The sequence below is a fragment of the Pteropus alecto genome, unplaced genomic scaffold (genome assembly GCF_000325575.1).
Source record: "Pteropus alecto unplaced genomic scaffold, ASM32557v1 scaffold21, whole genome shotgun sequence".
NCBI classification, from domain to species: Eukaryota; Metazoa; Chordata; class Mammalia; order Chiroptera; family Pteropodidae; genus Pteropus; species Pteropus alecto.
The window spans coordinates 23925678-23937140 of NW_006436282.1; the positions used below are offsets into that span (position 1 = coordinate 23925678).

At 44.9% G+C, this 11463-nt stretch overlaps 1 protein-coding gene across 1 annotated transcript in view; it reads left to right on the plus strand.

Moving 5' to 3' along the window:
• BBS9 (Bardet-Biedl syndrome 9) overlaps positions 1-5400 on the plus strand; it is a 417354-nt gene extending 411954 nt beyond the window's left edge. The window contains exons 35-36 of the transcript XR_001516909.2: positions 3219-3286; positions 3401-5400. The gene's annotated coding sequence lies outside the window, so the exon portion shown is untranslated. The remainder of the gene's footprint in view (positions 1-3218; positions 3287-3400) is intronic.
• Positions 5401-11463: the final 6063 nt, after the last annotated feature.

Sequence of the window (11463 nt, forward strand, 5' to 3'; positions counted from 1 at the left end):
CTTTCTGATGTTTCTACTTGGGTGTCTAATAGACCTTTCAGACTCAAAATGTCCAAAACTAAACTGTTCATCTTCCGTCACTAGCCTGCCCCAGCCAGAGACTTCCTTACTCACCTCTACTGATGGAGACTTTATTCTTCCAGTTGCTCAAACCAGAAACACTATGAGTTATTTTTCTTTTAATTAAGGTGAAATTCAAAGAAAATGAAATTCATCATTTTAACCACTTTAATGCGTACAATTTAGCAGCTTTTAGCGCATCCATACTGTGCCAGCATCACCACTATGTAATTTCAGAATATTTTAAAAAGTAATCCCTTCCCTACGAGCCACCATTTCCCATTCTCTGTAGCGGTTGCCCCAGCTCCTGGCAACCACTAATCTACTTTCCGTGGCTATGGATTTGCCTATTCTGAACATTTCATGTAAATGGAATTATATAATATGTGGCCTTTTCTGTCTGGCTTCTTTCACTTAGCATAATATTTTCAAGGTTCATCCATATTATCGATTAAGAGTATTTCTGATTTCTGTCTTTCTCTCACACCTCACATTCACTTCATCAAGCAATTCTTTTGGCTCCGTTTTCAGAGCGTACCCGCGATCTGAGCATTTCCCCCTCCCCCCACTCCTCCGGCGTCATCCCTTCTGCGTTACTGACATAGTCCCTATCTGGCTCTGCCCTGTCCCCACCTCCCTCCAGTGTGTTCCCCACACGGCAGTCTGAGGGATGCATAAAACCAGCAGCGTCTTCTTGATCGATTGTGGTCCCCGGTAGTAGCAAAAATTTTAAAAAATTAAAAATAGATAAGTAAACAAAATGATATGATAATAATATGATATTCAACTATTATTACAAACTACTTTATTCTGTGCAAGTATTCAAGGGAAAAAAAAGAAATATTTAAATGAATCAATAATAATTTTTTCCTTTGAAACGTTAATGCAAATAGCATTTATCTACGCCACAAACTAAACAGGTGATGACAAGGAAAGAATCAATCTCCACGCTTCAAGTTCAGAAGAAGAGTCTACTGCTTAATGGTTGCAATTTCACGTGTATAGATCCTTTGTTATTCAGAAAAATCTTCTGATAGATAAATACTTATAGAATAAGCCAATGAAATTTTTTTTTGGACACAATTTTTTCTTGTTCAAAAATTTCAGCCGATAGTTTCAGTTCTCTAGGTGGCGTATCAGCAAGAAACCGGGAGTCATAAATTAGGCACCAGGAACAAATCCTTGTGTAAGATTTCTGTTGCTTTGAAACCCATAATGTCTAGTTTTAATTTTTCTCTGCTTTTCTAAATCTCCTGCCTGTTTTCTAGGATAAATACACCAACCATATTACATTAAATATATTTTTTGTAAATTTGGTTAAAAATAGTAAAGCACATTAAATATGAACCAACTTGATGTGGTTCAAGCAAGGGATTAGTTAACAAACGTATTTATAAAGTAACATGAAACTTCAATTTCCAGTAATATGGTCAACATAGGACACCCAGAAATGTTAGATATAATGAATTTTTAAAAATAACAGTGGCAAAATACCCAAACTCCCCCTCAAACCAAAAAATCTGAGTCAGAGCATGTCACTCCTCTGCTCGGATCCAGCAGAGGCTCCTCATTCCACTCGGTGAAGGCCAGAGTCCCTGCCGTGTCGTAGAAGGCCCAGGGAACCCTTAGAACTTTCCAGAGTTGATGGAAGCACCATTCCCCATCCAGACTGGCCTTTTCTCCGTTCTCATCCATCCACACAGGCCTTCTTGCTGCTCCTCACGTGCCCTCCTCCCCTGCCTTAGGGACTTGGCACTCGGTCTTCCCTGGGAGTCCACTCATTTCCTTCAGACCGTTGCTCATGGGTCACCTACTCACCGAGGCTTTCACCCCTCATATGAAATTGCAGCCCTCCCACTCCAGCACCCAGTCTCTCTTCCCTTGCTCTTGTAAGTTTTTCTAGAATATATATCACCCTCTAACTTGCCCTATCATTCTGAAGATGGCGTTTTCCCCTGTGTGGTTCGCAGCCCCTCTTCCAAGTTCAACCTGCACCAAGTTCACTGCTGAGTATGCAGAGCCTGATTCCTCACAGCACCTCTTACCTCAGGGCTGATAATGCCGTTTCCTGACATTCAACACAGTTTAATTAGACGTGATGCCTTTTCAGCGGCTCACACTAGCTTTGAAAGGTTAGGATAGATAGCAAAGCCCACCAATGAAGAACTTATTGGGGAGGAATTTAAAGCTAAGAATTGGAAGAAAAAATGTTCGAGGAAGAAACCTGTGAATACATTCAACACAACTGGATTCAGATGTAATGTTTCAAAGAGATCGAGATGATTTTGTGGTAAGGTCTCTGGGTCCAATGTCTCATGTTAGAAAAGGAAGGTTAAGTCTGTCTGTTCAGATGAGAGAGGTTAAAAAAGAGCATGAATAAAACCGTAGGAGGAGGCGGCTGTGGCAAAATGGTGACACGTAATTCCCCAGGTCTTCAAAGGAAATAATAGAGAGGACACACTGTTGTGATTAATAGCGAAACTGAGGGAAAGAACCGAGGAGTGGTGTGAAGGGAGCACTTGACGGCACACAAGCTTAGGGGGAGGGCGTGGGATGGGAGTAAAGGGCAAGGTTGTGACGGACAGGACAATAAAATGCTGAAAACTAGAGCGAGCTTTCAATATTCCACGGGCGAGGAAAGCCACCGAAAGATCTTGCAGTCTCCATCCATTCCACTGCGTTCGGCTTAATGCATCTGCAACTTTGTCCCACGTGCCAGCTACTGAGTCATAAGGGAAGCTCTTCCCGATGTTCCTCCATCTCTGGGTTTACATGTGTCAAGAAACGTGGGCTTCTTCCTCGTGGCCCACAGAGGAGGCATGTTTTATAGTGCGTTTTCAGCCCTATGTAGTTCCTACTCCAACGTCCACAAATTCCTTGAGAGAAATGAAGGAATAGCTCATCTCCTCCATGGACAGAGCCTGGCTTAGGCACAGTGGTTCGTAGAGCTCCCAACAGTGTTAGCGAAGGTTGGGATGGGCTACCGGGGTTCAGTGGGGGTGGGTGTTGGGAGGGGGTGGTGCTGTGAGGGGTTCAGCGCCATCTTCTGGTCACACATCTGCTGTGGACACTGTCCTCCACGGAGCAAGAGAGGGGTTTTTCTGTACTGCATTGGACTAGTGTGTCGGATAAGAAAAGCTTTCCTTTCTTCTCCCAAGGTGAAGAGAGCAGACTCTAGATTGCAGAGTTCCAGAACCACACACATATAGAACCACATGGATGAAAGGTGAAGGAAACCCTTTTATTTTCTTAAGTGCTTGGAGTTCTTTTTATGAAAATACCATCAGAGAAGAAAGTAATTTTCTCTCTCTCTCTCTCTCTCTTTTTTTTTTTTTTGCAGCCCAAAGGATGCTGTGAAACTAAGACTAACTTGGACTTCTTAGCCAGGGACACCGTCCTGGGATCCTGAACACCTCCCTGAACCGTTTTCCATGGTGTGCCTGAATTTGAATGCACAGGGGGTGCAAGAAAACACACGAAGACAGCACTTTGAGAGGCAGCGAATTTGGGGCCACACGCTGAGCTAGCTCAGAGGTTGGGACCCAAATGAAGTTAAGTTTGCTTGTTGCCTCCCAGCTCAACCTCGACTTGTGAGAGATTTTAGTTTCACAGAAGCAGAGTTAGGGAAGACAGAATTGCATTAGTAAAATAAATCCCTTTAGACTTGGGTCATCTCGAAGATTCAATTTCAAGTGTTTTAGCGTAAACACATTTCTAAGGTTTCCTAATGCCAGCTGATATAGTCCTTTTGGGAGAAACTAAATGTGCCCAAATAAAATAGGGGTAAATGCCACAGAGAAATTCTCATAAAAAACAAATTATTGCTATATAAAAAAATCCTGCTTTTTTTCTCCTTTTAGTTCAGGGAGTTAGATACTCACTAATACACACATGTATATAAAACTATCAGCTTTGGCTGGAGATTCAAGAAAAATAGCTCAAGAAAAAAGGAGGACAAAGATTAAACCAGAATCCTTTTGATTTAAAGAGACTAAGAATTATTTAAAATACTCTTTCCATCTTCACGGCTATGGTTCGGGCTCTCTGATATGTCACTTGTGCATGTTCCCCCAAGGGACTGGAGTAGATAGCCAGGGTGAGCGACATTCTCAGCGCAGGTCCCAATGCTTTCCGCTTGTTCCCTCCGTGCTGTTTTTAGAACAAATGAGAGATGGCCATTCCTCTCTATTCAGTAGGGACAGTCAGGTGTTCACAGACTCTTAAGTTAACGTGGTCCATGTCGACCCGATTTTAATTCCGCAAACCCTTCGCTGAACAACTTTCATTTACAAATGTTGACTGTACTCTCCTTTGCATGTGGCTACAGAGATTAAGTCTCTTTGCTCAAGGATTTCCGTCTCTTGAAGGAGGTACATCAATAATGCAGCGATAACTGCCTAAGTGACAACGGGACCGGGGAGATTGGGGAAGGCCGTGAGGAGCGGAGGCGGGTCTCTGAGAAAACTATCCAGAGAAGGCCACACTGGAGCTGGCTTTAGTACTCTGAATTGTAAAGGAATTAGATTGAATAAGCCCCAGCCTTAATTCCCAGTGGGAAATATTTGTTTGTCTTACCAAGTGAGGGACTGTGACTCAGTAACATGTCCGAATAAGATTTTACTGGTTTCCCATTCCCAATCCTGCTGTTTCTCCTTTAGTTCAGGGCATTAGATACTAAAACAAGTTAGGTATCTCAAGTGTCAGGATGTCATTTTAGTGCCCGTGACTACACGGGTTGAGAGACTATTTGCTCAGAGGAAACACCTTGCGAGAAGATTGTGAAGACAACACCACTATGTTTGTATACTACTCCTGGAAAGTACATTAATGGCCATAAAATTATTTGGCTAATGTCAATGCATCTTTTGAGTGACGAGAGCCAACCTTTCCCGGGAAAAATTTCAGAGCCATGACCCACCGTTATGGGTTGAGTTGTGTCTCCCCCAAATTTGTATGTTGAAGTCCTTACCCCAGAATGTGACTCTATGTGGAAATAGGGTCATCGCAGATATAATTAGTGAAAATGAGGTCATCCTGGAGTGGGGTGGGTTCCTAACCCAAGGTGACTGCTATCCTTATAAACAGGTGAAATTTGCACACAAACTCTCATGGGGGAAAGGCCACGTGAGGCGACGTGGGGAGAAGATGGCCATCCACAAACCAAAGACAGAGGTCCGGACACGTCCTTCGCTCACAGCCACCAGCAGGAACGACCCTGCCACACCCCTGACTTGAGCTTCCAGCCTCCAGAACTGTGAGACAACAAATTCCTGTTGTTTAAGCTGCCCAGTTTATGGTACTTTGTTTTGGCAAACTCAGTAAACCAACACGCCCACCAAACTCTGGCATCACGGCTGCGAGCGGAAGGAATAGCTCTACCGTTGTCTCGTTCCGTCAGCCCCTCCGGGGCCTCTGCACTGTCAGGAGGCAGGTGCCTCTTCTTTCCAGAGAAGAGCCATAGATTATTAAATTCAGTATGGCCCAGCGGGGGGGCCGTCTGTCTTTTAAAAATGGTATTAGAGGAGGGTAAGAACTCACAGATGAGGTTTCTTTTACTTTGTAGAATGTTAGTTAGACTAGGAAGGAAAAGAAGAAAGAGACAGCCCTCAGGCCACTTTAATAATACGTACTTTTCACTAGCAGTGAAAAGAATTCACGAGTTATTTGACGAGATATTTTTAAGGAGAGAAGGTATTTTTGTGGCTTCCCTCTTGAAATCACACACACACACACACACACACACACACGCCACTACCACCACCACCACCAACAAAAATCACCCAAACCCAATAAACCCTTCACTTTATTTTCTTGAAGATTTAGTAGTGCTCTTTATCTTTATCTCAATCACCTGACTTAGCTTTCAGTTTTTCTCTCAATTTCAGCCCTTAATAATCAATATGTAATTCCCTGCTTAATTATTAGTAGTTGCCCAAGAGGCATGTAATTTACTTTCCTCGATTTGCGAAGGCATGCGTATTTGTCTAAGGGAGAGATTGTATAATATGATTGCACATTGTATTTTATAATGTGATAAGCTATTAGTATTACTAAAATCTATGCTTATAATAATTCGAATTTTGAATGTGACCTAATAGGAAGCACACTGACGAGAAATGTGGAATCTAGAAAGAGTACTGGACTTGGATTAAGAAAATCCGAGTTTAAAATGTAAACTCTGACACTTCTACCTCTGAAACTGCGAGCTGATCACATAACCACGCTGACCATTGTTCAAGGCTGCAGGATAGTGATCTCCTCCTATGCTTATTCTGAGAATTAAAATGAGATAATGTACATCAAGTTAGCTGGCATGATGCCCACACACAGGTACATCCTAGAAAATAGCTATTGGGAATTCATTAAATCGAAGCTCTGTTAGGGTAATAACCGGCTGTTTTCTGCATTTCGATCGTCCTGTTTTTAAAATGCACGAGTCTTCTCAAATTTAAAAGCTTCTTAAAATTAAGTGCAAAGGACTGAACCTGTAATCTATTTTTCAAGGCATCTAGTTTTAGGAAGTCATGTAGTATTTGTTGAGGGTTTATCGCATACCAGAAAGTGTTGACCTCTTATCTCTTTTTGGTTCTTATAAAGACCTGAGGAGGGAGACACCATCATTACCCCCACGAGGAAACTGAGGCCGAGAGGGTGACTGTCAGTGCACAGTCGCCAGCTAGGACGGGAGGACAGAGCCAACCAAGGCGGCACGGGGTTGAGACCGAGCTCTTAACCTCTGCCTCGTTCTGCCTCCCTGGAGCAGAAAATTATCCCAAGCGCTACCCTTTCACGATACAGACGATAGCTTATGGATAAAATGTTTTTTTATTGAGAGAGAGAACTAGCGAAAGGAATTAGATTTATTATTACCGCAGTATAAAGAATGAAGACTTCTCAGAGATCACGGCTGTCTTTAATCTCTTCTTGAAAGAAAAATCTTGGGAAAGGATAAATGAAAGTGCACGGTGCCCAGCCTTGGGAGAGAAATGGTTTCCCACATCTGAGATGACTCACATCTTAACCTTTCTGTTCCGAAATCTCTTTGTACGTATCCTGTGATTTACTCTCTGGGTGATGAGCTCTGTAGCAAATTCCCGGCCAACGCACGCAGACATCATCCGATTCAGAAGAGACATGCACTCTGCTTTTAAGTGGTCGCTTTCCCCCCTAGCTTCCCATATTTCTTTTCCCCTGAGGACACATCATCTACCGTGAAGTAGATTGGGAAGCAGAATCGTTTTCACGCCATAAAAATGGCAGGTTGATTTTGTGGAGTTTTGCTATATCAGTTACAACCCAGTTGGTCCCTAAGTATCGGAAGCTCCCGTAACCCCCTCCTGGGACTATGGTTGTGCTCATGTGATGCTGGTTTTGTAACGTGGCAATCAGGGTTCATCGTTGCCCAATAATTAGGGGCTTATTCCCTTAATTTTGTCTCATCGATCTGGGTCATCTTGCCTCAGACACATTTTTCTCTTTAAGGATATCTCCATGAACCCCAGGCTGACAGGAATGAATTCCGATAAAACCCAATAAATCTGACAGAAAAATGTGGAGTTAGAGATCCTCACAGACCATGAGGACTGTCGCATTAAAGGCTCCTGGGGATTTTTTTTATGACTTTTTTTTTTCCCCTTCCCTCTAATGCTTGGTCTCTTGCTTCCATAAATTGTGCTGGCTGGCTTTTCATTAACTCAGAAAGCTGAAATAATTCTTTGTAAAGAATTCTTTAGTCACACATGATTCAAAAGTTCACCAAGATCAAAGCCAGTCGGCTGCGTGGCGGGCCCGACACCGTATATTTCATGTAAATGGTGTGGCTTGCTACATTCTCAGCTGGACTTGTTCCAATTTCACATCCCCTCTGCAGATAATGGGACCCTCTGATATCGTCCCCAGCACAAGGGGCAGCTCTGTGTCGGATCTCATCTCCCTCAGGAGCCCGTACAGATGCTGTCTGTACAGGCCAGTGAAGTCATCCGACGGCCCCCTCAGTATTATCTGCAATTTTATGAAGCATGGGAGTCATTCTTGGTCTGGGGGGTCTGGGCCAGTGGGGTGGGGGAGGAGGGGAGTGGAGCAGAGAAATGCTTCATTGTTCAGGCCTCCTCCGTCTCCCTTACTTTCCCTTCAGGAGGGTGGGATGTATTAAAGAGCCCCAAAGGTGAGATGAAAGGAACCCAAGAACAACAAGCACAGACGGTCTTCTTTCTTGGGGATACTGCGCTCTTGTTCTTATATTGTCGTAGTGTCCTTGCAATTTTCATTGGAAATATACGGGCACAGGAGGAAATGATGTGTGGGAGACATGGGAGAAAGAACTTGACAGTTGGGCTGTAACAATAACAGAGCTGGAAAAACAGAGGGCCTTTCAAGGGGCTGGCCACGTCCATGCATCCCCCGTATCGTGGGCAGAGGCTCAGAGCCATTAAGAGACTTGCCACACACACCGACGGGGACCAGGAGGGAGAGGCGTGAGGAGAGTAAATTCTTGGTGATGCAGAAGAGGGAGGAACGGGTCTTGGCAGGTGAACTTGAGAGGCTCCTGGCGCCTCTTTACTGTGTGCCTGTTGGCTACGGCATTGATTAATTGATAGGCATCTAAGTCAGTTTCCAGAAGAGTCCATGGGAAGCATGAGCATTCGGTCCCATACGTGGTCAGTAGTGGCTGCGGTATCTGAGAGAGCCCTTCCAGGGCCTCTGAATAGGAGGACCAGAGATGGAGGACAAAGATAAGAAATGATGGAGAGGCAGGGGATGTACCTGGGACAAGGAGAGGGAGAACTCAAGGAAGAGAGGTGGAAAGTCAGCCGGTCGTAGCTGGCGGAATGGCCACCGGCATCTAGTACATCACCACGTGCTGAAGTGGAATCGGCAGTCCTGCTTCTACTTGGTGGTCTGGGCAATTTCTCAGGGGCTGCAGGAGTCCAGGTTACATGGCCTTTCCATCATACCACAAAATTCAAACCCTGCAAAGAGTCAAGTTCTGGTTCATCCCTTCCCTTGGCTTGCATGGCTTGGGGCCAATTGCGTTAACCCCTTCATTAAGCCTTAGCTTTTACATCTCCCTTATGGTTTTAGAGTAACTAAGCCTTAGCTTATTTCGTCAGGATGTTAACGAATACAATATTATAGGGAGCAATTCAAACATGTGGAAGAAATACTCTGGATGCCAACACGGTGGAAATATAGACAGCGAAGTGAGAAGAACAGAAACTGGTTTTCTGTCACTCCCAACAATAGCTCAGGCATCGCAGAAGTTGCAAGTCAGCCTCTCCTCTGCCCGCCGTAAGGAGCAAAATATATTTTCAAAAATGGAAGCATCTGGTTAAATATTAAATAGGAGAGTCATTCTTCTGAGATCTCGCATGGCCAGCACTTAGGTAGCAGTTAAGTACGGGGGCTGTTGGCTTTGACAGCCATGCACTTATGATGCTGTATAAATAATAACTGACAGCAACCCCCCCGGAGTCTTTTTGCCAGTCTCGCCTCTCTGCATTTTCTTTAGCGAGTTTATGCACATAGACAAGCGCGCGCGCGCACACACACACACACACACACGCGCACACACTTTGCCCATCATAATAGCTATTGTCTTTTCCCCTCCCCCTTTCTTTCAACAGATGTGTCCGTTTTTAGTTAATGCAAAGGAAATGGCAGCTTTTAAAGGTAGCCTTTCGCAGGGGGAAAGAGCCGTATTAACTGAAGAAACCTTTTAGTTGCACAGTTTTATATTCAGACTCCCCTCCCCAGACATCGCTTGCCTGGGTCTGCGTTTCCTTCGGGCTTACGGGCTATTAGGAGGGGTTGCCGAGGGCCACAGAGGAGCAGCTCACGGGAGCAGCAGCAGCAGCAGCAGAAACTTTACCTCTAGGTTCTTGGGCCGGGGACGAGTAGCACGCGGAGCCTCTGACAAAGTAATATTTGTGTGTTCAAAAACAGGTTTAATGGGAAAGTTTGTTGTGCCAGCCTGGGCTCAAGATGCTAATGGTATTGATTTAGGCCATTGGCCAAATGAAAACGGATTCACGCCTATGAAATGGAAGGACACTTGGAATAATAACTTGCCCTCTCAAATTGTCTCAAAATGTGATTAGCACGTGTGCTCACGAGACCATGGGATCCACAGGGCCACTGTAGGGAGAAGATTCAGCCATAACTTGGCCTCACGCGAATCCACAGAGGAGAAAAACCTTGCACGTTCGCGGCGTGGGAAAACCTCCTGTTCGAAGTTTCAGCTGGAGTCAGTATGTGAGGTTCCACGCAGGGGCGTTCTCAGGTGTCCGGAGAGTGCCAGGCATTGGGGAATGCCAGCTCAGTGTGCCAACTCGGGTAGGAGAGAAGACCCCAGGGTGCAGCTCATGTGGGAGAGATTCTGGAAAGCGATCACACTGAACCCACCTGGTATGTAAGGCCTCACGCCTGAGCCAGAGAATGCATCCTGTGGAGAATGACACCAGAAGGACAAACCTCCCTGTCTTTCACCTTGCCTTGATGCCCAAGTATTGAGTGCGCACAAAATAACTTGAGGATTCTAAAGCGATCTCTGCCAAGTTGTAAATGCAGAAAAGACCATCATTAGCTCAAGGTGTAGAATTATGGCTTCCATCATGGAAAGAAGCATCCTTGTTGGCATCCAGACTTCAGACTTAGGGACAAGCCTTGTGACAGACTTTCCATTCTACCCTCCTTCCCATTTCTGCGAAAACTCTTCTATGTCCTCTTAAAGGCTGCTCCCAGCAGAAGTGAGCAGAGGGCCTGTTTGCTTTGTGAATACATTTGACTCTTACATTAGGAAACTTGGCAGCGTTTCCATATCCGCCTAAGTGGAACTGAGAATCACCGAGAAGGTAGGATCATCCACAAACATTCTGAGCACCATCTACGTGCATCTCAGTTCTGGAGGATGCGAAAGTTTTCAAGACAGACGGTGTCTGCGCCATTCTCTGATGAAGCAACCCACATCTACAGTGAAGGTACACTCCATCGGAACAACCTGCCAACACCTGAACATGAGTTTGTCCTCTTGGGCGTTTTCTATGAGTTCTACCAGCAGATGGAATCCACCCCCCGCCAACTAGTCAGTTTCTTCTCCCCTCAAGTTTAGCCAGCCCTTCCACATAGTGGTTCCCAAACTTGGCTTTCATTCGAAATCACCTGGGGAGGTTTAAAAGTTGTTGATTCTCACCTTTCTGAGGTTTCGACGTCATTGGCCTGAGGTGCAAGTTGGGAAAGGGGATTTTTAAAAGCACCCCGAGGGATTTGAATGAGCCGCCAAAATCGAGCCACTGCTGGATTCGCATCATTTCCCCATGGCTGCTTCCGCGTAAAAAGCCCTAACTGATCTAGCTGCTGGAATGTCTTCTCCATTCCTGCCTGCCCCATGCCCTCTCTCATGCCCAG